This window comes from Diadema antillarum, unplaced genomic scaffold, assembly GCF_040938485.1.
Source record: "Diadema antillarum isolate AM-2024a unplaced genomic scaffold, OU_Dant_1.0 scf00000201, whole genome shotgun sequence".
NCBI classification, from domain to species: Eukaryota; Metazoa; Echinodermata; class Echinoidea; order Diadematoida; family Diadematidae; genus Diadema; species Diadema antillarum.
The window spans coordinates 1,190,200-1,215,454 of record NW_027271090.1 but is presented as its reverse complement, the minus strand read 5'-3'; the positions used below and the strand labels follow the sequence as shown (position 1 = coordinate 1,215,454).

The 25,255-nt window shown below is 38.2% G+C and overlaps 1 protein-coding gene across 2 annotated transcripts in view; it reads right to left on the bottom strand.

Moving 5' to 3' along the window:
* LOC139723874 (cholinesterase-like) overlaps positions 1-25,255 on the bottom strand; it is a 114,637-nt gene that overhangs the window by 63,492 nt on the left and 25,890 nt on the right. The window contains exon 1 of one of the 2 annotated variants that reach the window (XM_071635081.1): positions 2,743-2,820. The exons of the other annotated variant lie outside the window; for it this stretch is intronic. The gene's annotated coding sequence lies outside the window, so the exon portion shown is untranslated. Of the gene's footprint in view, positions 1-2,742; positions 2,821-25,255 lie in introns of those variants that run through there. 2 annotated transcript variants of the gene reach the window in all.

Here is a 25,255-nt window from a genome sequence, read left to right as displayed (position 1 = left end):
TTTTGTTGAGCGAAATACATAAGAGGATCATTTACAAGGAGTATTCGTACGGGTTTCCCTGAATATAACACACACGTGACGACCAGAAATACAAAGAGAAACACTTGACGGAATATATGGTATCTGTATCGCTTTTAAAGAACCTAATGCAATACTAGTCGTTGCTAGTAGATAGTATACTCTCTCCCCGCCCTCAAACAATTTGTGCTATTAACATCAAAGGCATACAGGCTGAATATCGTATATCTATACCTAGCTTTCTCTACCTCTATCTCTCCTCGTTCTCTCTCTAAGTACAACATAGATGCGCGCAGATGTGATTATGTGCGAGCATCTTGCTTTCAAAGTCAAAATTTAAACTTACAAATTCAGACACTCATCATTATGAAGATATGCGTGGTATGTTATGCTTATTATGCACAACACAAATGTCACTGTTCGACGGTCAGTGATAGCCGATCGTGTCTTTCATGAGTATTCTTTACAACAGGCACCCCTAATATCGGAGGAAATGATATCGATTTGCCCCCTCCCCCTCTTCAGACACCTCCCAATCGTCACCCCATTGAGATTTGATGACTCCTCGCGCTGATCCCACCTGTTGCTTCTTCGTAATCTCATTGACCCTATTCGGATTAAAATGGGACTGGGGTGCGAGAAATTGAGCCGATCTAGTTAGTGGCCATGCCAGCCATTAATGTCGGATCGCGCACTTAATTCTAATCATAAGAGGTTAGATATCATAACGTTAGATATTTTCGGGCTGATAGCCCTGAGAGGCTGTTAATGTCAGAGAGAGAGAGAGAGAGAAAAAAGGGCTCAATGATAGGACAAGGGTTAATGGTTTGAATCAAATTCGTATGTTTGAAACAATTGATTTATATAGCAAAAGTTGACAATATTTTTCTGAGTGGTTTTGAGTTTTAAGATTCAAACACATTAGGGGCTTTTTGTATGACTTTCAAATTGCAGTTTGATAACAATCTTGGGATATAAATTCACGACTGCAATGATGATAAATACTAAATGAAAAAAATACGTAATATGTTCGGCGATATCTTTTGTTTAAAACACTTTTCGAAATGGCAACTGGAATAATTCTATATCATTTACGACATGTTTTGACGATTTGGGGGCTACACTGCTTTTTATAATAAAGCATGATATATTGTATAGACTATAGAAGAATCCAAGAAATAGTCTCCGCTCGAGACAAGTAACCGCACGAGATAATTTTTGGCAAGTCTGGACGGGAGGCTAACGTTGAAACCGTTCCAACAGTTCAAACGAATGATATACAAAAATGTGTACATACAAAAATGTGTACCTGTCCTACTTCTCATGATGAACGTGTGTCGTTAGAGCAAAGCGAAGTTAAGAGTCTGGATGACTTGCTGCGTGACCCCTGTACATGTATTCCGCCAAATTGGATCACCGCTTCTCGAATTCAGCGGACGGTAACTTAGGTTTGGAGCCCCGCGTTTGGGGAAGTCAAGGTAATGAGGAGTCCCCTTTTTATTTTTTTTTATTTTTATTTTTACTATCGCCAGCTGGACCTAATCAAAAGTAGGGCGGAAAACATCTGAACTGGAGGTCTGTCTCGAAATGAGTTATGAATCATGGGTGACATAAAACAAACAGCTGAGTGTGTAAGGGGACGAACGGATGGGGGGGGGGGCAAGGTGTAGGGGTATGGGGTAGGGGTAATAGGGAAGAAGATACACGGAACAAAGTCGGTCTCTGTCCGTCGGCGGGGTCACCACGGACATGTTTGTCGATGTTACCCGTTTCACCCATCATCAACTCTTGTCATCTGTCATATATATATATATATATAGGCCTGAATATGAATATAATACAACGGCCACTTTTTTCGTCTCCCTTGGGGTGGCCGCTATAGACAGGTTTGACAGATAGAGCGAGAGATAGCTCCCTTCCCAAATGTACGCGGTGCCTTAGTGTGGAAAGCTCCATTGATTAAAAGGGAGAACAAGATCGAAAGCAACGTCGGCCTCAAGTCTTATCTCTTTCACTATATATAATACACACATATGATATATGTGTGTGTATGTGCAGATCGTTTTTTGTTTGTCTATTTTATCTTATTGTGTATCCCTGAACCGACATGTCCCATATGAAAATGTATACAATTATTCAGACTAAAAAGGAATTAAGTCGCAAACACAAGAAAAGAAAAAGACAAACATCAGACATCCATAGCATTTCAAAAGACTGAAAGGTCCAGCATGGGCTCGTAGCCATCAAGCATTGTATATCAAGTAGGCCTACAGAAAATGATACTGATGGAATTAAACACAAACAAACGACACACACACATATGCATACATATTTAGACAAATCTGGATTACTGAACTATATCCTCCGACCCCTAATCCTCTAATTTCTATCTCACAATAGTTTGACCAACCTACGTGAATTTACTGGTAGATGACTGACATGCAAGTACAAAAGCACAGCATAACGTTCAATAAGGTAATGATAAAATCATACTATCAAATGAGTATGAAAAATATATGAAAACCTCCATTCCCTCACGCGCGTACACCATTGCTTATTCACAAGACTACGCGCACACGTTTGCTTTAGTATTCACAACCACTTGTGACAGTGTACGAAGCAAATGACTCGAAATGTCACGTACACTTTGTGACAAGGCCGGCGATGAAGCGCCACACACGGGGAGAAGAAGGGAGGGGGAAAAAAAAGAGCAAACTTGCCTACCTGATTGTAAATGAACGACGCAAGGCCATTAACACGCATTCCCGCTAGCATTCTTCCTTCACTCTCCGTTACATTTTCTGCTCGTCTCTGTATACTAAGGTGAAACACTCCTCTCTTTTTACATTTTGGTGGGGGAAAAAAATCCCGAGAGTACCTCACGATGGCGAGCCCATGTTGACATTTTCTATTTTCCCCCGTATTTTCTTGCATTTGCAAACATTCGCTCTCACGCCAACGTCCCGCTCTTTTTGTCATCCAAACGCGAATGAGATTATGCGCTGCGGTGGAATCTGCGATCCCCGCTACTCACGGCGTTTGTTACAGACTTGCACTGATATGGTGCTTGTCTCCGATACAAAGACTTCCTTTGTGGGGGGAGACGGACCTTTACCACGCTAACATGCGTGGGAAGTATGTTTTGTGTGAATGTTAACACGGTGTAAGAGATATTGTAGAGCTTCTGAATGGTAACTTATATCGTGTCTTTTATGGGAGACAGATGGCGAGGTAGGATGGATAACACGGGGACTGGAACCAAATGGGGAAACTGAATTCAGAAGATGACTTTGAAAATACGATCTGGCAGAGGATGAAAAGGGAGATGACCTCATGGAGGAAAAGAAGACTATGAGATTCTGATTGATAGCGATGGTGGAGAAAAGATAAAGAATATGATAAAGATAAAGATAAAGAGGTATTGCCATGATGGTAAAGATGATGATGATGATGATGATGATGATGATGGTGATGATGATGATGATGATGGTGATGATGATGATGATGGTGATGATGATGATGATGGTGATTATGATGATGGTGATGATGAAGAAGATGAAGAAAAAGAGAAGATAATACTAAAGAATGATACACGAGGAAGAGGAGGGGAGTGAGAAGAAGATGGAGAAGGGAGAAGAGAAAATAGAAGGTCATGGAGGTTAAAACTATGTATCGGTTGGAGCTCCTAGGCCACCCTTCCCCCCCCCCCCTAAAAAAAATGGAACCAAGGCGAAATTATGAGGGAGAAATGCTATTCACTCTTCATCAGTGCAAAGGGAACCAGAAAACAGAAGGATTGGAATTTGGTAATGATGGAGGGTATCTTCAGGCTCTTGATACCCCGATGAAATAAGGTTGAAAGGGATGGTATATTGATTGAGGTGAGGATTCAGCTTTTAACGTTTTGAGAGACATTTAGAAACCACCTATATGAAATGTTAAAGATCATACAATTCTAAGGGGAATTGAAAGTTTATTTGTGATGAAAAATCGGTTTTGAAATGACTAAGATATCCAAAAACAAGGTGAAAAAAAGAGATCCGATTAAAAGTCGTGGCCTGTCACATTTTATTATGATCGCTTTTTTGGAGATATCTCAACTATTTCAAGACCAATTTTTATCAAATAAACTGTGAATTCCTTTAAGAATTATATGTTCTTTCATATTTCATATGAGTTTTCTCATTATCTCACAAACACACACACACACACAAAAGTTGGAAACCTGTAGCTACATTTAAACCAACACTGAATACATCCATTTAAGGATCAGCATAAGAGACAGAGTGGGAAAAGCATTTTTTTTTTTGGGGGGGGGGGGGGGCTGAGACCACTTTGTCTGAATTCCCGCTGCCAGTTTAATGTAGTTCAGTCAGATGAATATCCACAAGCACTGGACTCACGTGTTCTTTTTTACATCCGAGTCGAGAGGTAAGCATCTTGTGCAAGGCATTAGAGATTTCGAACCAAGGATTCAGTAGTCATTATCCCAAAGCATTATCCACTATACCACAGTCCTCCCCAATTTTGACTTTGTAATGTGAACATGGCTGGAAACTTCAAGTATAGCAAGCAATGGCGCGAAGAAGTGGTCGCGAATACAAGGATAGCATTGAAATGATAATTCCAAACCAGATAGGTCTGGAAAGAAAGACTCAGATTTTACAAGTACAACAGTAACAATTTGATCAAAATTAGAACAAAATTAGGGAAATAATGAAGTTGTGAAGTTGTCCTAATTTTGGCCAAACGGTTCTGAAGCAGTAAATAAGTGATTATATCTACTCTCTCTCTCTCCCTTTTATATATGCACGCTCTTTAGTCTGTTAGTAAGTTCCTCTCACTTGTTAGAAAATTTTGTCTCATGACATATAGACTTTTTTTCCTTTGTTATGTCATATCAATCGTCATGTATACAATCATATTGCATCCATTAGGTTCGTAAATTTGCTCGCTCTAAAACTGGTAAACTCTGCTTGTAAATTAATTTTCCTAGTCTGAAAAAGCCTTCAAACAGGTCAGCTCAAAGGATGCTGAACGATCAGTGGCCAATGGGTCAGAAAGAGCATGGATTTGTTCACTACCCATGCACTCGTTCTACTGGAGGTATATTGCTGTATACGGGGATCTCAAAGGTATTGTTTATAATTGAGAGTTGCAGTGATTAAAAAAAATATTCGAGCTATCACATTTGATGCATACGTGTACGTCAGTTGTATCACAAAACATCCTACCATATAAAAATTTTGCAATAAAGCCTAAAATATAAGGAGATGTCACAATGTTTATCACAAAACCATAACAGTAACGGTTTAGTCTATAGAATCAATTTTATTGTTCACATTTTGTATATCTAACAATATTGAACATTGATTATAATGATTTCAATTTTTACATATGTTATTTGTATCTCTAACTCACATTTTAGAACCATTTTGAAGCACTAAAGCTGGGGTTTTGTTTCATCTGCAAATGGTAAATAATGCCTTTAACGTTTGTGTTGTTCATATCTCGGTATGGGTAGCTTTATGCGTTTATGCGCATTCATGTAAACAGTTAAGTGGCGATGTATGATCTTGCTTTAATGACGAGTATGTAGCGGTGAAATAAGCCGCAAAATAGGAATACACCCAGTCGGGCGTTCCGTCAACTCTGTTATAAAAACACAACGATTTCAGTCCATCGATATCCGAGCCAAAATATTCATTCCAAGTATTGATGGATGAATTATCAATTTGGAATGTAATGGCAGAGATAGAGAAGAGAGAGAGAGAGAGAGAGAAGGGGGGAGCTGTTGTTTAACAATCCCATTCTACAGTATTGATTCAATGACAGATGACTGGTAGGATGGGGGCGTTGTGAAACCTCCCCTAATTATCACCAGTAATCTATTATCCTACTTTCACCATATCGACGCCGTTTCGCACCTGCTTATGAAAGCCACGCGCGACGGGCAAAAACAATAATTGGCTCTACATGTATCAGCATTAATTAAACAAACATGAGCAACTAAAACAAAGAAACAAAGAAACAATGATAACCAGCTTATATCGCTATACAAATGGCGATTATGTATCTTTGTTAGTATACCTTTCACAGCTTTAAGGCGGTTGGAATGAAACCAAACTATCCATGTCGATAGAGTGGATGGAGCAACATTAGTAGAACGCCTCCCCAAAGTTTGATGAAAATCTGACAATTCGTTGAAAAAGTTATCGATTTTCACAATTTTGAATCAATCGCTCGATGAAAAACACTACTACAGTTCGTGACGTCACGTATGTTCAAGGATTATAAAGAAAATAATATAAGAAGAATTCCACAAAATCTAATTTTTTGAAGTGTAAAGTACACATTTTCCTCGAGTTGATGCTGACATAATCATCATCATTCTCCCTGCATGTTTTCTGAAAGAGTAAGTCAAGTGCTATTTCACCTTTTTTTTTCTAGAAAGGTGAAAATGTGTTAAATTTTCTTTCATATTCTTTATAAAAGTTGTCTAAACATGAAGACACAAAATGACGTCATGCTGCATTCCCTCATTTAACATATTTATATTTATACAAATTTGGGTTTCATTCTCTTTTAAGTACTGAATTATTTCCGTTAGCGTATTACACCAAAGTGTATGATACAATGAGGGTTTGCCTTTCATGTGAGTTTCGAACATAAAATGATACACCCCCCCCCACACACACACACACAAAAGACTGCATCAAAAACCGTAGAGTCAATCAATGAAAACAAAGCAGAGGAAAAGAGATTGAAAGGGATGGTAAGTATATACATCTCTTGTAGTATATAGTATAAAAGTAAAGTTGAAAGCCCACTGTAACACAAGGCTTGTGGTTACTGCAGATTCCAACAGAAGTTTAAATGATAACCTTATTCAGAATTTTGAGACAATACAAGAGAGAACATGATACGCATATTAGACCGAAGCTAAAATTCCAGTTCAGTCAAACTTCTTTTTCCATTTTTTCCATTTCAACATTTTTTCCCCTATAAAAGGATCAAAATAGAGTTGCGAGGAAAATGACAAAATAATTTAAGTGATGAGCGTTGGTGGAGGATAATTTTACCCCCTCCCTAGTTTCCCCTGCCCTCGGGTACTCACGGGCGTGTAACGAGTGACTGTCCGGCCACGGTATACAGGTTGCACCAGACCTCGCTGAGCTTACAGCCATCCGTATAGTTCGTCCACTAATGTAAGTCAAATTGGGCAAAGGGTAATTGTACAAGGCACCAGTCATATTCAATCAGACGCTCACTTGCCGATTGGACGGAGGACCTGGCGGGGTAGTAAAGGAGTAAAGGGGGGGGGGGGGGGGGTAGAAGTCCCCATGCAGAAATTCGGGGCAGCAAACTGAATAATTTCAAGTTTTGCTGTTATTTGATTTTCCTGTTTTTGCCTGTGTGTTTGCAGGATGCGTGTTGTTTTCTGTTTTGTTTGTTTGTATGTTTGTTTGTTTGTGTATTCTTTGCTATTTTTAATATTTTTGAACATATCAGGTTTCGATTACCGAGAAATAAATAGCAATTAGGCATTGATGTGGTATAAACGGACAATGTAGTACGTGTACTCCTCTATATATGTGTGTAACTGGGGAAGGATGAGAGCGATCTTCATTAGGTATAGTTACCTGTACCTTCATTAAATCTGCGCAGAAAGAGATGGGTTAAAGTTTGCCGATTTGAGATAGCAACGGAGACTTTGCTTCTGTTGCCAATTTAAGAATCAGTCAACGATCTAGTGATTAAATGGTTTAAATTCTGCGACCAAAACAAATAGGTTATGCATGAACAAGAAAGCAATTGTTATCACAAGATTTCGTAAGCATATCCCTAATCCGTATAGGTTGGAGTAATGATAACTTACCATCCCGCCAACTTACGCAAAACAAGATTTTTAGCATTCACCTAGCATAATGACCACGTACGTCTGACTTTTTTGCTCGATTTTTTTTTTCACGGTTGCGTTGAGGTTGTACATGTTACGTAATCTGGCTTGAAACAAGCGTTAGTTCAAACAAGAGTCGTTCTTGAATTTCAAGAATACTTTCCTTTAGGGATTTCCAAAGCATTGGTCCGATATGGCAGTTTGATAATGTTTAAACGAAATAAAGAAAGAAAGAAAGAAAGAAACAAAGAATAGAAAAAAAATGTGTTTCTATTATCAGATTATTGATCGGAAAACACCAGCCATGCCATACCTGTATTCATCTAATGCTTGTCTTTTGATCTGATTCTTTGGGGGGTACGGAAAATGATAAAATGGCTTCTAAAGACATCCACCCGAGGAAAATCATTGTTACTTTCTTGTAGTGATCAGGAGAACGATTACATTGTTACAATACTTCTAAGGGCATTTTAAGACTCGACACAGCTCGCATTTTGAGAACCCAACACAAATCAGACCATAAGTGACTTTTCATAACACCCGTACACATACAAGCACCAAAGCTCTCTTCTAAATCACACAGTTCATTGTAACCCACATGCTCATGTGTCAGTGTTTGGTATCCATGTTGGTCGCTTTTTCACAAAGCTAAATTTAGCACCGCTTTGCGTTAATATTCACACATCTTTTGTCCTGTATATCCCGTGATGAAGGTGGAAGTTATTTTCATTGCTCACTAAATTATTTGATTCCATTCCAGGCTAGTCATTTCGATAATGGATGCTCCGCAACAAAAACAGAAGTGAAGTTAATGTGCATTGTGTGCAGGGACCTGGGGAGGGGAAGTATTTGAAATGCGCAGAACAAGCCTTTTACAAATGGGTTTCAATCGCATTCATGTGAAAGTGATGGAGAACTGCTAGATAGACATGATACGTGACAAGTAAAGAGTGCAAAGACTTCATTTGGGTTGGTGATTGGATTTCACTCGACCAACTGCTCCCATGCTGAGCCCATGTTCTTATAAAAAACCATAAGAGCAAATGTGTTTATTGATGATTACGTCAAATTTTACTTAACACGTGATTTTCAGTGGGTAATCGCTGGCCTAATGAGAGCATTAGAACGGTTGTTGTACGATGTCTTTTTAGGAAATCCTTGGAGTAGGCCTACAGCTTTTCATATCACCCGAGGGAGGCGTATAGTTTTGAGCGGTGTATTTTTTGGTTTGGCCATAGGTTTAGTTTTATTTCTGCATTTCTTTTTTTTTTTTGTTGCTCCAAGTACAGTGACGAATCAATACAAAAAAAAAATCTGCAGAGTATGCAAAATAAAGTAAAACATACGAATTCTAGCAATCTACAAAGAATGCAAAATAAAGTAAAGCAAATATACGAATCAATATTGGAATTGTCAATTTCGTAACAGCACTGTCCTTGATAACATATTATGAAAATAGCAGGATTTATAATGCACATGTGCACTGCACTCGTACGTTAACAAGGGAGAAATCAATGGGACCGTCTTCATGAGCAAAGCTTGACGTGGATGAGGCCCAATCATTATTTTACTTTATTTCTATTTTTTTAATCTATTTCTAACCATAAATAAAACTTCAATGAAACTTTGCGGGAAATCCGAATGATATCTGAGATCACGATTTCATTGTCTTTTTCGGTGAAATGCCACTAGTCATATATTTTTGCCTTTAAGCCAACAGATCGTTATTGTTGTTGTTGTGTTGTTTTTTTTTACTGACATGATTGCGCGCGCGCTCACATACACACACACACACACACTTTCTTTTTTTTACTAGGGCCTTGTCGTAGACTTTTGTTCCAATCAGTCAAGCTGCCTATGGCTAACTATCTCCCTTTAAAAGGGAGTGGCGAGAGTCCTATATGCGGACACCATCCGTTTTTCTCCCGAGACGTTTCCGCCTCTCATATATATAGCTGTCAAAGCGAGTGATGATCGACAGTACGTACCGAAGATGAATAGATCGACGTTTACATTTTCATCTCCAGGTTTTGATCTATCACCAAATGTACACGATGGGTATCTATCTTTCTATCCATCCATCACTTTTTTTTCTCTCTCTCTCCTTCTATATAATTGTATGTATTATACATTTACATATAGCCTATCATCATATAGATTAAAAGAAGATAGATGGCAATTCCTATACATATATATAAATTATGTATGGTATTATATAATCATTACATATATGATATATTATGTAATAACATAAATTGTATGATATATAGATGTTAAGATATATATGTAAGATATATTATGTATATCATGTATAACATATACGTACATATATACTATATAGATATATATCATGATTATTATGATATCATAGCGATAGCGAGAGAGAGAGAGATAGAGCAAGAAAGAAAAAAAAAGAAAGAAAGATAGGCAGGAAAAGTGAGTATAGACTTTATTGAAACCTTAACCTACATTTGACTTTGGAGAATTTGACATGCACCATAAACATCTCCTCAAGTGACGTATTTTTCGAAACTGAATAGCATGCAGTATATCAAGAATGAAGTGAAGTCTTCGGATGTGTTTCACAAGCCACAGGCCATTGCAGGCAGTAAGTCATGATCTGACTTGGTCTGCGCACACTCGCTCCTGTTCATTGTGTATTCACTTGTTTCCGGTCCCATTGATTGAGTAGGCTTGATTACACGAGGTGAACGGAAGGAGGAGGGTCGGGACTAATGATTTCAAATATCGGTAATTGTGACGTGGATATGAAAGACGCCCTCTTCCGCAAAACTTCAACATTTATCATTAACTAATTCGGAGTTGCGTTCTATACGCTTGGGCAGAGAGAGAGAGAGAGAGAGGGAGAGGGGACAAATGAGAAACATGACACATAGAGACACAGAGTTGTAATAAGCTACGTCACAGAGAGCTCTCGGGCGATTTCTTAACGTTGCCATAAAAGAATATTTGCTATAAACATTCAAAAAAGTTCGAGTGCGTATATGTGTCATATACATCTGTTTTGCAAATTACTGTTTCCTTCAGAGGGTTTGCGAGATATAAGTAGCTTCCGATAACTATCAAATTATTACTGGAGACTTACATAAAGACTGAAACAAAAACAATTTCAGAACACAATTAACAATGGTGTTTGGAGTTTGCTTAAAATTTTGAACTGAGATTACAACATACTATGACATGGTACAAAATCTCACTGTACTAGTAACTCGAGATTTGATTTGATTCGATTTGATTAACTGGTTCCTTGTATGGCATATCACTTTCCAATTCCTTGTTTGATTTCCAGCAATATCATCAAACAAAATGCTAGTAGTTCCGTATATGGTACTACACATAATGGCTTTCTCTTCTCTTACATTTCAACAATTTTCATAACATATACGTATATTAATATACGTGACATAATTACATGCGTTATAAATTACCATACAGGGCGGTCGCTAATAGCAAGCTAAAAGCTTGACTCTTTGGTAACCGATGAAACATGACATTTCTACAATAAAACAAGGGGGTCCAACATGATCGATTGCGTTCAGTGTCAGTGTTATAGTATACTTGAATATAGATTGACACAATTATGTATAAGCTGTGTGAAAAGGTGAGATATAGAAGAATAGAGTGGGAGAGCTAGATTGATGGAAAGATAGATCATATTGAGAGATGGATAGATAGATAGATAGATAGATAGATAATCAATTAGATAGACGGTAGATTGATCAGATAGATAGATATATTCGATAGATAAAGATAGAGAGAGGTATGCAGATACAAACATGCATAAATATATATATATATATATATATATATATATATATATATATATATATATATAAACATGTTGCGAATTCACGTATTGGCTCCAATTTAACGAAGAATAAACCGGTAATGCAATATTTCGCCAATATAGAGTTTATTGAGGAACTCAAATTTTCGGTGGCTTCCATCCACCTTCTTCAGGAGTCTCAATAAACTCTATATTGGCGAAATATTGCATTACCGGTTTATTCTTCGTTATATATATATATATATATATATATATATATATATATATATGCCCATATAAATTCGATAAAGAGAGTAAAGTAGATAGATATATTAGATAGGTAGATAGATATACTAGATATATAAAAGTAGAGAGAGGTAGATAGATATATATAGATGCATATATGAATATGTGAATAGAAGGATGGATATATATAGATAGGTAGAAAGATAGATAGATAGATAGATAGATAGATAGATAGATAGATAGATAGATAAATTGATAGAGCAGATAGATAGATAGATAGAAAGATAGATGGATAGATAGATAGATATATAGATAGATAGATAGGTAGATAGATAGATAGATAGATAGATAGATGGATAGATAGATAAATAGATAGATAGGTCAGATAGATAAGATAGATAGAATAGATAAAGAGAGAGAGATATATAGAGGGAGAGAGAGGGCATATAAAAACAGAATGCACATCTCAGGGCGCCACTTATCGATTGGATGCCTTTACTCGAGTTACAGGCACGCCGCGCGAATTATACAAGCCAGCTCTGTCGAGTAACACCTTCGCAGCGATAAACATTGCTCTGTACACAGCGAGTGGCGTCATATTCGCTTTGACATACATGTATACACCTGCTCTGTACATAATCAGTCACTTTTGACAAATGTAGGGAGGAGATGGGGGAGAGAAGCCAGGAGGATTGGGGAGAGAGGGAGAAGAGATAAAGAGAGTGGGGTGGAGGTATATAGGGAGAGCGGGAGAGAGAAAGGGGACGGGATGGTAGAATATAGACCATTTTTTTATGTCATGACGAGTTGATATATTCGGAGACATACATATTGGTAGCCTTATATTACCATGAACTAAATGATTAACCAGATCAATTACATGACATGTGCTCATTTATCTACCTATACGTGCATAAACATGTGCAATTTACTATATTTATCTACCTATCTATCTATCTATCTATCTATCTATCTATCTATCTATCTATCTATCTATCTACCTATGTATCGATTTCTCTCTCTCTTTATCTATTTGAATAGATATATATTTCTCCTTCTGAACATTTTTTTTTTTCAAATCAAACACAAGGGAAGAAGGAGTAACATGAACAGACTTTTGACAGGGGTAATACATTCAGTGGTATTGAAGAGCTCAGTGACAATTCTAGAAATGCACACATGAAGTACAGTATATATCAAAGAAATGGGAATTCATTTTTTACCCTCATACCCCTTGCCTTTTTGCAGTCTGTTATGCGACCCCAATGCCGCGACCCGTGCTAACTAGGTGTAGGCGCATTGGGCCGACCGAAAGCTGGTATTGATCTGGGGTAAATTAATTAAGGCTATACTTAAAACAGGGAGAACTATATGAATGCACACGTCCACACTGAGCCAGTATTGATCAGTTTGACATGTTGGCAACCTCGGAAGGCTGGGCTCATTAACGAACGTGGTTTATTGAACTGAAAGGCAAAAAATGTTATGCGTGTATGTGTGTGTCTGTGCGTATATGTACGTGTGTGTGTATGTGTGTGTTTAATAAATAAACGTTTGAGCCATCCTTTGCGCAATCGTGCAATGTCCGTTAATGTATTGGGCATAAATTCCCCAACGAATTGCTTAAAGACCACATTACCCTTTATGAAATCAATACTTTAAGTTGGTGATCATCGCGAAATTGCCAAAATTAGGTGTATATGCTGATACCTTGTGATTTCCCCCGCAAACGCATATCTAGTTTTATTTCAATAAAGTTGCTATGGACATGTTTGAAGTCCGTGGTCTTTCAACAACAGTCAGTTGCACAAACGATTATTGTTCACCCATGTTCACAGTGCATATTGCTATTTAACGTTGATTGCTTCAGTATTCATAACAATGTATCGTTACTATAAGGTTTCAGTTATTGTTGTTTACTCTGTTCAATTCATATTGTCTTGTTTACATTATTTCTTGTCACTGTAAAGAAAGTGAGATGTATGTTCTTGTCAAAGAAAAAATTGAAATAAATTTGTACTTGAACTTGAACTTATGATATAGTCACAGTAGGAAATGCGTAAATAAGCATGTATACATGTGATGAAGGTTATACACGAACATTATGGGGGAAAGGGGGGTGGGATGCGAATGTCTCTGTGGACACGCTGGTACTGCAGTGGAACACCTTTGACAACACTTCAGCTGTGCAAGGGATGTTCTATTCTAGAAGGTTCCATGGTCGGTCCACCAATGTTATCACTAGTTTTCCTCTTTTCCTGTTGATTCATTTCCATTTACTTTTGAGTGTTATCATATCACATTCAGAATAAACGCAAAGAGACGATTTTCATAGCACAATAAGAAAGTGATATGTCGATAAAAAGAAAGGGAATGTAAGATTATTATTGTCTCGACAGTCGACCATACTAGAGACATGTTCTAAAATGCAAATGCTGCACAGTATGAATGCAACATGCAATAATCTTTTGACAATAAGACTATTTTGTCGTGGCGCGTGTTTATATGCTGATCGTTGAGACTTTATTGGTGCTTCTTTTCTAGATAACTGTGCACACACACAGGCATATAAGCTGTCACATTGTTCAGAAGTCACTTTTTGTTGTATACATTTTTACTTGTAGATAGATAAATAAAATGAAATGTATTACAGGAGGCCTACTTAAGTATGGATCATATATTAGATATATATTGTATATACATCATGTGCCTGAATATACTATACAATGAGCTTGTATAAATTCGAGTGGATGGACCCGTAAGTTTGAAAATGAGCTGTTTTGAACATGGAAAGTAAATTGGATTTAGACCATCACATCCACGGCTAGGTATGAGCCAGCCTTGACATTTTGTTTGCAGAATTAAGACACAGGTTTTGAATATTTCTTGGAGCTGAGAGAGAGATGGTGGGGAGGGGTGGAGAGAAGAAATCTAACAGCAGAGACAGGGATGGAGAGACAGACAGAGAGAGAGGGGGGTGGGGCAGAGGGAGAGCGTCCATTTCGCAAATAATTTGCACTTTGCCACTTCTTCGTCATCCCCAAAGTAGGTCAGTTAAAACGGCGAGTCTGAATACGCAAATGTAATTACGGCGCCCCGTCACCCACCGTACAACTGGTGAGAGCCGTCGAGCGTGTTTTGCATGGTCTAATTTCCGATTCTTGCCGGACGGTTGTGCACGCTTCCGAGTCATACAGGAATTACGCTAAGCGCAAACTTCCCCCACTCCACAACTCCCCAAGTGTGAGGCTAAGGCCGAATTCTGGTAATTCTCATGTCAAGTCAAATCTACGATTGCTTTCACACCCATCTCATACCCAAAACTGATCAAATAAAGGGGAAAAAAAGATTAGAAGAAATCAACTACCATGACCCTAAAGATTCCTCTTATGTGACTGCTAAACGAGCCGTCCTGTCAAAATAAGACGAAAATGTAAAGAAAATGAATACAGAAATGGACATTATGTTTGCAGAATAACACCTCACAATGAATGCAGAGCGTTTTTCGAAGCCCCAAATTGTTGATGTCACACTGCTGTTAGTCACTGTACGTCCCTCTCGAACTCGGAACTGAGGTTGACTTTACTCTGTAATATTTTTATTGTCAACGGGTTTTGACCATTATTATAGTTTCCAAAGGTATAGTAGCTACCTCTCTCTCTCGAATCTTTCTGTTTCCGCCATAAGTATTTCAGATAAGTTTGTGTCTTACAATAGTTCGTGAAAATGTCTCCTGAAAATGAGTTTATCAATTCTTTCAATTCTTGTTTAGTTTACTCCGTCTCGCTCAATGCCTCCTCCGTTCTCGGGAAGATAAATGATCAATATTAAGCCATCTGACAAAGCTAAGACCATGAACTTGGCGCTTTAACCACGATTGTATGATACGCAGTGTTCACCGTATGAACCATGACCTGGAAATACACGTATGCAATGCTTCTCTAAACGTCTGTCAATCCATTTCTGTTACAGAAGCACACGATGTTGGGAGCAAATGTACATTACATTATACCTTTAATCCTCTGAGCCTCACTTCTTCAAAATGTCATCGGTATTGCAAGTAAACATGCGGATGATGGTAGCGACGGAGTCAACATCGCATACAGTGCACGCCCGTTATAACGAACACGGTTATAACGAAATGCCGGTTACAACGAAGTAAACATTCAGGCCGCAGAGTCATCCGTTCTTTGTTCTCTATTGTTTTTTGTTCGGTTATAGCGAAATTGAGATATAACGGAAAAAAAAACTGCCGGTTCCGAGGACTTCATTATAACGAGAGTCCACTGTATCTAATACAAGTATCCGTGTGCAGTCCATCTGTGGCGGTTATACCAAGTCTGGCTCGCTCCTGCGAAAAATCAAAGAAAATCGCACGCGTGGGGTGGCGGTATCCCTCGAACCGAGTATGATCTCTCTCAAGACTTCATACTTCCACTGCCTCTATTTACTGGATACTGCAATCCCGCCCTACCAGATGTGCACTATCTCCACAGCCTAGTTTAGTTTTCTTTGCCCATTTCATTCTATAGCTATGTCAAGATCACTGTACCATGGTATTGCTGGAACGCTGTGGTATAGTGTAGGGATGAGATTGTGAGTTCGAGACCTAGGAGTGCGCTCATCTGCGGATAAGATGTTTTAGCTATGATTGTTGTTGGTTCTTTTTTTTTTCTTTAAGGGATGGTACATTTTTGGTTGAGATGGGACTTCAGATTCCTAACGTTTTTTGATGATGATTTTTAGAGACAGTGAGAAACCTCTTATGAAATATGTAAAAGCATATCATTCTAAGAGGAATTCAAAGTTCATTCCGTGAAAATTGCTTTTGAAATGACTGAGATGTCCGAAACAAAGCGATCCTATAATAAAAAAAAGTGGGACCCATTAAACCTTTCACTATAGGATTGCTGTCTTACTTTGTTTTGGATATCTCAGCCATTTCACAACCGATTTTCATCAAATAAACTTTGAATTCCTTTTAGAATTGTATGTTCTTAAATGTTTCATTAGTGGTTCCTAAGTATTTCGCAAAAAAAAGTTAAAAGCTGAGATAAGGTGTTGATGATCGTAAAGGCCTCTTCGGAAGCATATCCAAGGCTGAAGAGGATCATACACTAGGAAGAAAGCACTAAAACTTTTAATCGTCAATAAGATAATGATCACTAACACCATCATCATCATCATCATCATCATCATCATCATCATCGGCATCATCACTACCATTTATATCATCCTGTATAAGGTTTCATTGTCCTCTATAATATGTTTTATGTGACATATGAGTTAGGAAATAAGTGCGAGATATCTGTCCTTGTCTTGTATGAAAAAGATACTAAAACTGTCTGACTGTGTTATGGACTGGACCGGTCTTGCACGGTACATCGTTTGTATTACACTTTTGTGTTCAAACCATAATGTTGGCAAGTAATGCTTTAACGTGCATCCACACGGTTGATTTCCATTACACACACTCACACGCACACACACAATTCATGTAATTTCGTTCGCTATTCATATAAAACCATAATTATGTGCTGATGTAAATAGCCACGGAGGTAGGAAGCCTTCAGTCTTCCCGTTGCATGGCAACGCCTTTCCTACCACTCGCATCATCTGCATCCATCTTATCTCGCATCCATCCATTTGTTTTTTCAATGACACACCATCTTCTCTCAAAGAAAATTTACAATTATTCTCCATCAGTACGTCCCGATCGTCTTCACGACGCCATGTTTACAGAAAACAAATATTGCATATAGATTAAAGTAAACTAAATTAAAAAAAAAAATCTGTAACTGAACACGTGTAGAAAGCAGTTATGATCTCGTATTTTTGCCAGTCTAGCGAATCATATATAATTCTATCTTCGTATGGGTGAATTCACGTATAGTTTCATGTAAGTTTTTCATCAATAATAAAGTATCAATATAGTACCAAGCCGATTAACAGCGGCAGTATCCATTGTGTGAATGGACGAATACCCAGATGATGAGGTTACAACTCAAAAGCATGGCAAGAAGAAAAAAATCCTATATAGGTGCAATGTTTTGGATTAGCTTACATGCTTGAAACTGCCACAAAACAATCGTATACTGTGTAGCCAGTTTGTTGAGATAAATAAAAGGGTGCCTTAGATATTATTATTTTTGAGGAGGGTGATAAAAGAGTTGCTTACTGAATACATCAATTCATTTAAAAATGTTTAAGAAGCTCGTCTTATAAAAGTAACTTGATTAAAAAATAAGTAACATAGGTTGATGAAGCACATTAGACAAGAAAAGTTATTGTACCGTATGTATTTCCTCTCTGCATCATGGAAGACCCTAAAGAGACATGGGACCCCTCTGCTTTTCTTTTGCTTTCAAAGAAGGGAATATATTAAAAGCCTCAAATAAGGAGAATAATAATTTGTTCAAATGTTTCAAATGTAGTAAACAATCAAACAACTTCTTCGCCAAAGCTAGCAAGTACTACCAACTCACAGAGCCGGTAATGGTGGAAGAACACGAACTGATTCCAATCGAAAGTCACAAGACTTTCACAGATATGCGCTTTTGCAATGCAAATCTTCTAACAACGATGCCACCACCTGGCGGTGAAATAAGACAAAAATTGACCAGCGATACCACAAGGCATACATAGGTGTGTCCCTTTAAGGCCTCGTTTTTCCGCCGGAGCTTCCGCTCGCGCTCGTTAAGGGCTTCTCAGCACGGTATCGATTCTGTCTCCAGTATTTTCTTGCCTAATAAAATCTACCCCTTCCTTCCGCAACTCACCTCTTGAAGTGTGCGGCGCGCGAGGCGGACGCGGTGGGTTACGAGCGCGAAGAATCGATATTCATTACGCCTGATGGAATAGTTTGCGCGCTGTCAAGTTCGGAACTTCTGCGCCGGGGAAGGGACGAAGGGGGGCTGCGGTCAATGGCCGGTAAAACCGGGTCGCGGGGCAAGCCGATCCGAAAGACGGGGGGAAATCAGGAAATGCAGAAGATGGTGGAAGGGGGAGGAGGAGGGGAAGGGAAAGGGGGATCCATGACGTTCAACGAACAGGTGCAGGGAGATAGTGGCCAAACTACTCTAGAGGGAAGATCCGACACAGTTTCTTTTGCGAGGTTTTGAAGGGGTAACTCTTCACGGTTTGTCTTTGATGCTCAGTTTACAGTACTTACCTAAAAAAAAAAAAAAAAAAAAAAAAAAAAAAAGGGGGGGGGGGGACAAAACACATCAATCCGTCTGGGTTTTCCTTGTAAGTCCCTCTTCTTTTAGTTTTAAAGGGGAAATCTGGGACAAACGAAAGTTAGTCTATATAATTAAAGAGTAAACTCTTAAAAGCACTAGAGTAACGGTTTGATCAAAATCGGATGAAAATCAAGAAAGTTATGACATTGTGAAGTTTCATGAATTTTCACGAAACAGATCTAGTTAATTGAGAATGAATGATATTATGGATTATGTAATATTTTCCCATTTGTGAATAAATATTATGTATAATGCAGTATTTTCAATGAGATCGATGAAATCTATCCAAGTTGAAAGGTCATCTATTGGGTCATTGACCTTTAAACATAGAGTAAATGTTCCATGAAATCTTAATCATTTTACTGGACAAAAAATTGAACATTAAAAAGTAAAAAGAAATGATGTAAGGAAGAATACATTGTATCATACAAAAGTGAAAAAATGAGTCCGGTTGCCAGGCTGTGTGTAAGCGTATAATGATATAGTTCGCCGCCACTCCGTTGGTAATAATGGTCAACGAATGGCGTCTCGTTCCTTCCTTAACTTATCTCCGTTCAGAACAGACAGATTCATTTTGAGTGAGATGCACACCGATTACAGTGTGTGCTACATCTCTTTTAGTTCAAGAAACGAGTCATTCCAGTCTACCGCTATGGTGGCAAGATTGATCTTACATTTCGGAATTTCCAAGAAATTGACCTCGATTTTTTTTTTCATATACGTAAGGAAGACAGTTGTTCATTATTCGGGTTCTAATAAGTCACATGGTGACAGATAAATGGTTTGATCGTTTAATATGTGTTAGCACACTCGATTTATGATGGGGTGAATATGACTTATCATAATTAGGACTCGTTGAAATGTCTGTAAATGGAAAGTATTTTCAACTGGAAAGCATTTTTCAACATGTTGTTGTTGGATTTTGGTTCCTGGAAGATTACTGCATGGATTTTTTTCTTGTTTTTGATCAAATGAATTCGAACTTACACCAATACCTCCTCAATGGATCAACCAATGTTAAACAAAATCTGTAAATAAATATAAAATGTATACATCGAAGAAAGCGCACTTATTGATATGAAATATACATGTCAATATAATTATATATAATTGTGTGTGTATGTGTATGTGTGTGTGTGCGTGTGTGTGTGTGTGTGTGTGTGTGTGTGCGTTATACCAACAGACAGATATGTGGATAGATTTTAGCAATCGCCTAACCCTTTTGAAAACTACAAGTGCAATTTTAGATGGCGACAGGCGTATGAACGCTTATGCGTGCAAAATATATGACACGGAATTTAAAAGTATAACGACCCTAACTATGCATAGTGGTGCGACTGTGGGACTCTGTGTAAATATTCGGCGTGTGGGTTTATCATTATGATATTCCAACAAAATGCTGTACCCGCGAAATTGGCTGCCCCGTAAAGTGGTCTGAATCCCCGTAAGAACTAGAGTAAATAATGTGCGGATTGAAAGTCAAATAGACCAATTATGATCTACATCTTTTTTCCCCCTTTCTTCTCCCATTTTACGGTAAAGTAAAGCTCGAGAGATTCACTACATCTAATCAGAATGGGGCTACCAGTAGCTGTTATGAAATCAAACAAAAGCAGACCTCTATCACTGTTCGTACCCTCACCCCCCCCCCCCCCACTCCACCATCCTCATCCCTTGATCCCAATGAGCTCCCATTCCTAATGGATTTCATAATATAAACGAGTCCAAAAACCTCTTTACATCACCATCATGATTACGGTGGATCTCAATCGATGTGTGTACGCCCTGCTTTCCTACAGGGCTAATCTCTCCCCCCCCCCCCCCCTCCCTCTCTCTCTCTCTCTCTCTCTCTCTCTCTCTCTCTCTCTCTCTCTGTCTTTCTAGCCCTTTCTCCATCATTGCTCTGCGAAAGCAACTTTGAAGAGATTGATGCGTATCTGTTACCAAGGAGATGGGAGATAGACAAGGGTCGCACTGTACCATATCAATCAACATTGCATCTTCACAGCATGGATTTAATATGGATATGATTATAATACATGCCTATAAAACTATGCTGTATAAAACCAGAAATGTTCGGGTGCGTTTGAATTTCGCGAATTTTCTCGAGAGACAAGATTCACGAAATTAAAATGCACGCGAAAGTCCTTTTACATTATATGCATTGAATACCAGTGGCAATTCACGAAAATTTCATGCCGCAAAAATAGATTTCTTTACAGTATGTGTACATATTTATAAATATGTATAGATATCCATGTATGTGCAACAATGTGTATACGTGTATGTGTATGTGTGAGTGTGTGCGATGTAATATGATTCCATTTCGTTTTGCTGTGCAATTGTTTTTTTTTATTTCAATCGCTATCAATTGAATAAATGAGATGATGGATGCTTTTATACAATTATTTTATTTATCTTTACTTCTATCATGTCAATACTGTGTGAAAAAAAAACCCATAGTGCATGGGAAGGAAATACATCTGATAATAGTGTGCAAATTATGAGAATATATCAAGTATTTACTTTGTACAGAAATAACCTGTTTAGATTATTGTCTTTATATTATCTGAATGGAAATGAATAAACATCAATGAAAAAACATCGGCTCAAAAATGTGTGTATCCGTGTGTATTTGTATGTGGTTGATAAACAGATATTGTTATTACCTAAACACGGGTGCTATTTTGGGGCTGCCTTGGACATGTCAAAGAATGTTCGTACCGGACACTATAGGCTACATGTTTATACTAGAACTCTGCGCTCGAACAGGTTTGTACACGGGTAATCGCATCAGTGTAGATCGTTAGGTCCACCAATCGATACCCTACATAGACTAAATTCGTCGTTCCCAAGGCGACAAACATTCATAGGCGCTTGATGTTGTTTACTGGGCAGCCGTAAAAACAGAAAGTCGTAAAAGGTCACATTTTCCCCGCATTCCGAAAGTGGAAAAGTCATGATTTGATAAAAGAGCGTGCAGAAAAGTATGAAAATTGAAGAAAAGCAGGCCGGGAAAAGTATAATAAATGTCAGCATGATTTATTTGTGACTGAAATCGTCAGAAAACAGCGTAGGTGTGAGATGATTGCTGAGACGAAGGCGACAATTTCTTGACATTTTAACCTGGTTGCCTTCTTTTTATGAACATGATTTGAGACTTTCTGTAGCCTTAAAAGACAGTAAACATGTACGTTCACACATCAACACATGTCTGCATACCGCGCTTATGTTTGCTACTGTGGGGAAAAACAATTTGATAGAGCCATGCTTTCTTTCGTTTCGAGATATTATTTGAAGAGTTTGTTTGCAAAAACCGATAAGTCCATTTTTGAAGATTTTGAAGTACGGTCTCTGTCATAAAGTACAAAATAATACCTTTTAAATGATATATTGGTTACTACATATAAAGGTACATATTTGAAGTTATGGTCAAAAGAAGCAAACATTTTCTTATTATTCTCTTTATTTTTCTTGACCTTTAATCGCAAATATCTCCATTTAGCAAATAAGGACTTATCGGTTTTTGCGAACAAACTCTTCATTTAGAAGACACAAAAGGGAGTGAAAAAAACCCCATCAAAACAAGCACAAAACAAACTAGAGACTTAAGGACCCCTATTGCTGTTTGTTGCCAATCCCATAATCTCAGCTATGATCTGGATTATAGAAAATGTAATTTAACCTGTTACCTGTAGGAAATGTGGTGGTACTGTAGTACAGTATTCTTTCTTTCAATATACCATCATTACCTTCAAGCAATCGTATCAAAACTTTCATTCAACGTCCTGATACAATTTCCCAGTGCAGCAAAGAAGGAGTAAATTGAGAAAAACAAACAAACAAGCACTAAACAGTAGTGAGCTTCTTATTGGAATAATACTGTAGTGAGAAATATCTAAATTTTATCTTGAACACAACGAGAGCCCGGGGACGAGACTACCTCTCGTCTTCGCCTTCGCGCGATGAGTACTCACACATTCTATTGGTAAATTAGCACACTTCTTTGACTCTTTATGTCATTTTCGTTTATATCTATAGCGGCAAAGACATATATATGATACATTGTGATACGATGAGTAAGTGAAGAAGGGCAAGCATGCATGAAAATATACATAAGTGGGGGGGGGGGGGGTGGGAGGAGATGCCACTGTTCACGAAACCTACATCGGAAGAAGACATGCTTGAATACTGTGACCAATACCACAGACACCATAAATAGTGTTCATAAGAAATACTGTCAAACTTCCATTCGTCATCCTTTCGAATGCAAACAAACAAATAACATGAGGTAAGAACGATGAATGGCACTGGTTTAGTTCTACACTGACCTACTGCATGATTTGCATGATGTCTTTATTGGTCATATTTTCCTAGGTGTTATCACATTTTTACAATGGGAGAGAGAGCTTAAAACTTACACATCGTAAGGGGCGGGGGTAGGGAGTTAGAAACACAATTTTACCTCCTTCCTGTTTCTCATGGGAACTATTATCATTTTCAGCTCTGGCAATAAATATATGTAGACTTGCATATTGAAAAGAATATACCGAAAATTATGCCGAGAGCTTTGTCGATTTTTGATGCGCTTTTTTTGCAATTCTTAGACAGATTTTGTGAGTCATTCGAAAGAGAATGATATTGTGTAAAATTGTGAGTGTTATACTTACAAAAGAAACCAAACATACCACAGTTCCACTTTTTGTCAAATTGACTGACAGTCACTATTTTTAACATGTCTATGTCAGATGACGTGCCTAAAACGGTCCAAATGGATGTTCTTTTCGCACGAGCCACTCTCACTGATTTCTTGCCCAAGTATTAACTTCAATAATTGCTCGCGGAAACCGGATATGTCGTGTGAAAACTATTGGGGAATTCATATAATGGCTCCCAGACAAATATTGCAACCAGAAACTTCTCACATATCATAAGATATCCAGCGATTTTAAACATGGCACTCGCGTTCATACACACACACACACACACACACACACACACACACACACACACACACACACACACACACACACACACACACACACATAAACGAGCACACACGCTACACATTACACACAAATGACTGTATAATGATTCACTTGATCCATATCTCATCTGCTACGGGCACAGCGGCGAATGTCCGGCTGAGTTTTACTGTTTTACGGGCATTATCTCTCTCGTAACCTACTAATGAAGGTCGGTCTCATTACCATAATTGCTACCAAACAGAGAGGTTCCAATCACCCACAAAAAGCCAGATGAAGTTTATGGATTTTGATGGCATGATTCACCAAAGCCACTTATAGAACGAGAGGAAATCTAAGCAAGATATCGCCCACATAGCATATTCACCCGTGCGGACATTGATCTGCCGGTGAGCGCGATTTGAAAAATCTGTCACTAGTACCCGACAAATCACGCGAGATGGCAAGTGCGTTGAATTACAACTTCGCTTATTACTACGAGGGTATATAGGGATTGACCTCATACAGACGAACAGACAGCTTGACAGCCAAGATACAGACATAAACAGATACATCAAAGGAAAGGTAGATGAAGATAAAGGTACATGGATGAATCTTGACGGACAGAAAAACCAGAAAGATTAATAGATAGAGGCATAGTTGTCAGAAACTAAGTTGTCAGGGTTAAACACAAACAATACATCTTCCTTCTTTTTGTTTCCATTCTCCTCTTCTCCTCTTCTTAAAGCAATTCACTTCGAACCCTTAGATTCAAGGCGTTTCATCCAAGGGCAACGATGTTCCCTCCGATCATAATTATGATAATTTCTGTTTGTTTCATAACAATGTCCGAAGATACAGAAATCAATCATTCAAATCAAATCACATCAGGGGGGTATTTCATGAAGCGTTTCGGTCGGATATTTTTCTGACAAACTGTTACAATCTACTGAAATCCTTGCATCTGATTGGCTGAGAGCAAATTTGTCCGACAAAGTTGTCGGACAAAATGCTTCATGAAATGCCCCCCAGATTATACCAATTCAACCAAGAGCAGGTATTTGACGAGAGTATGATTTAATGAGACGGGCATGGGATG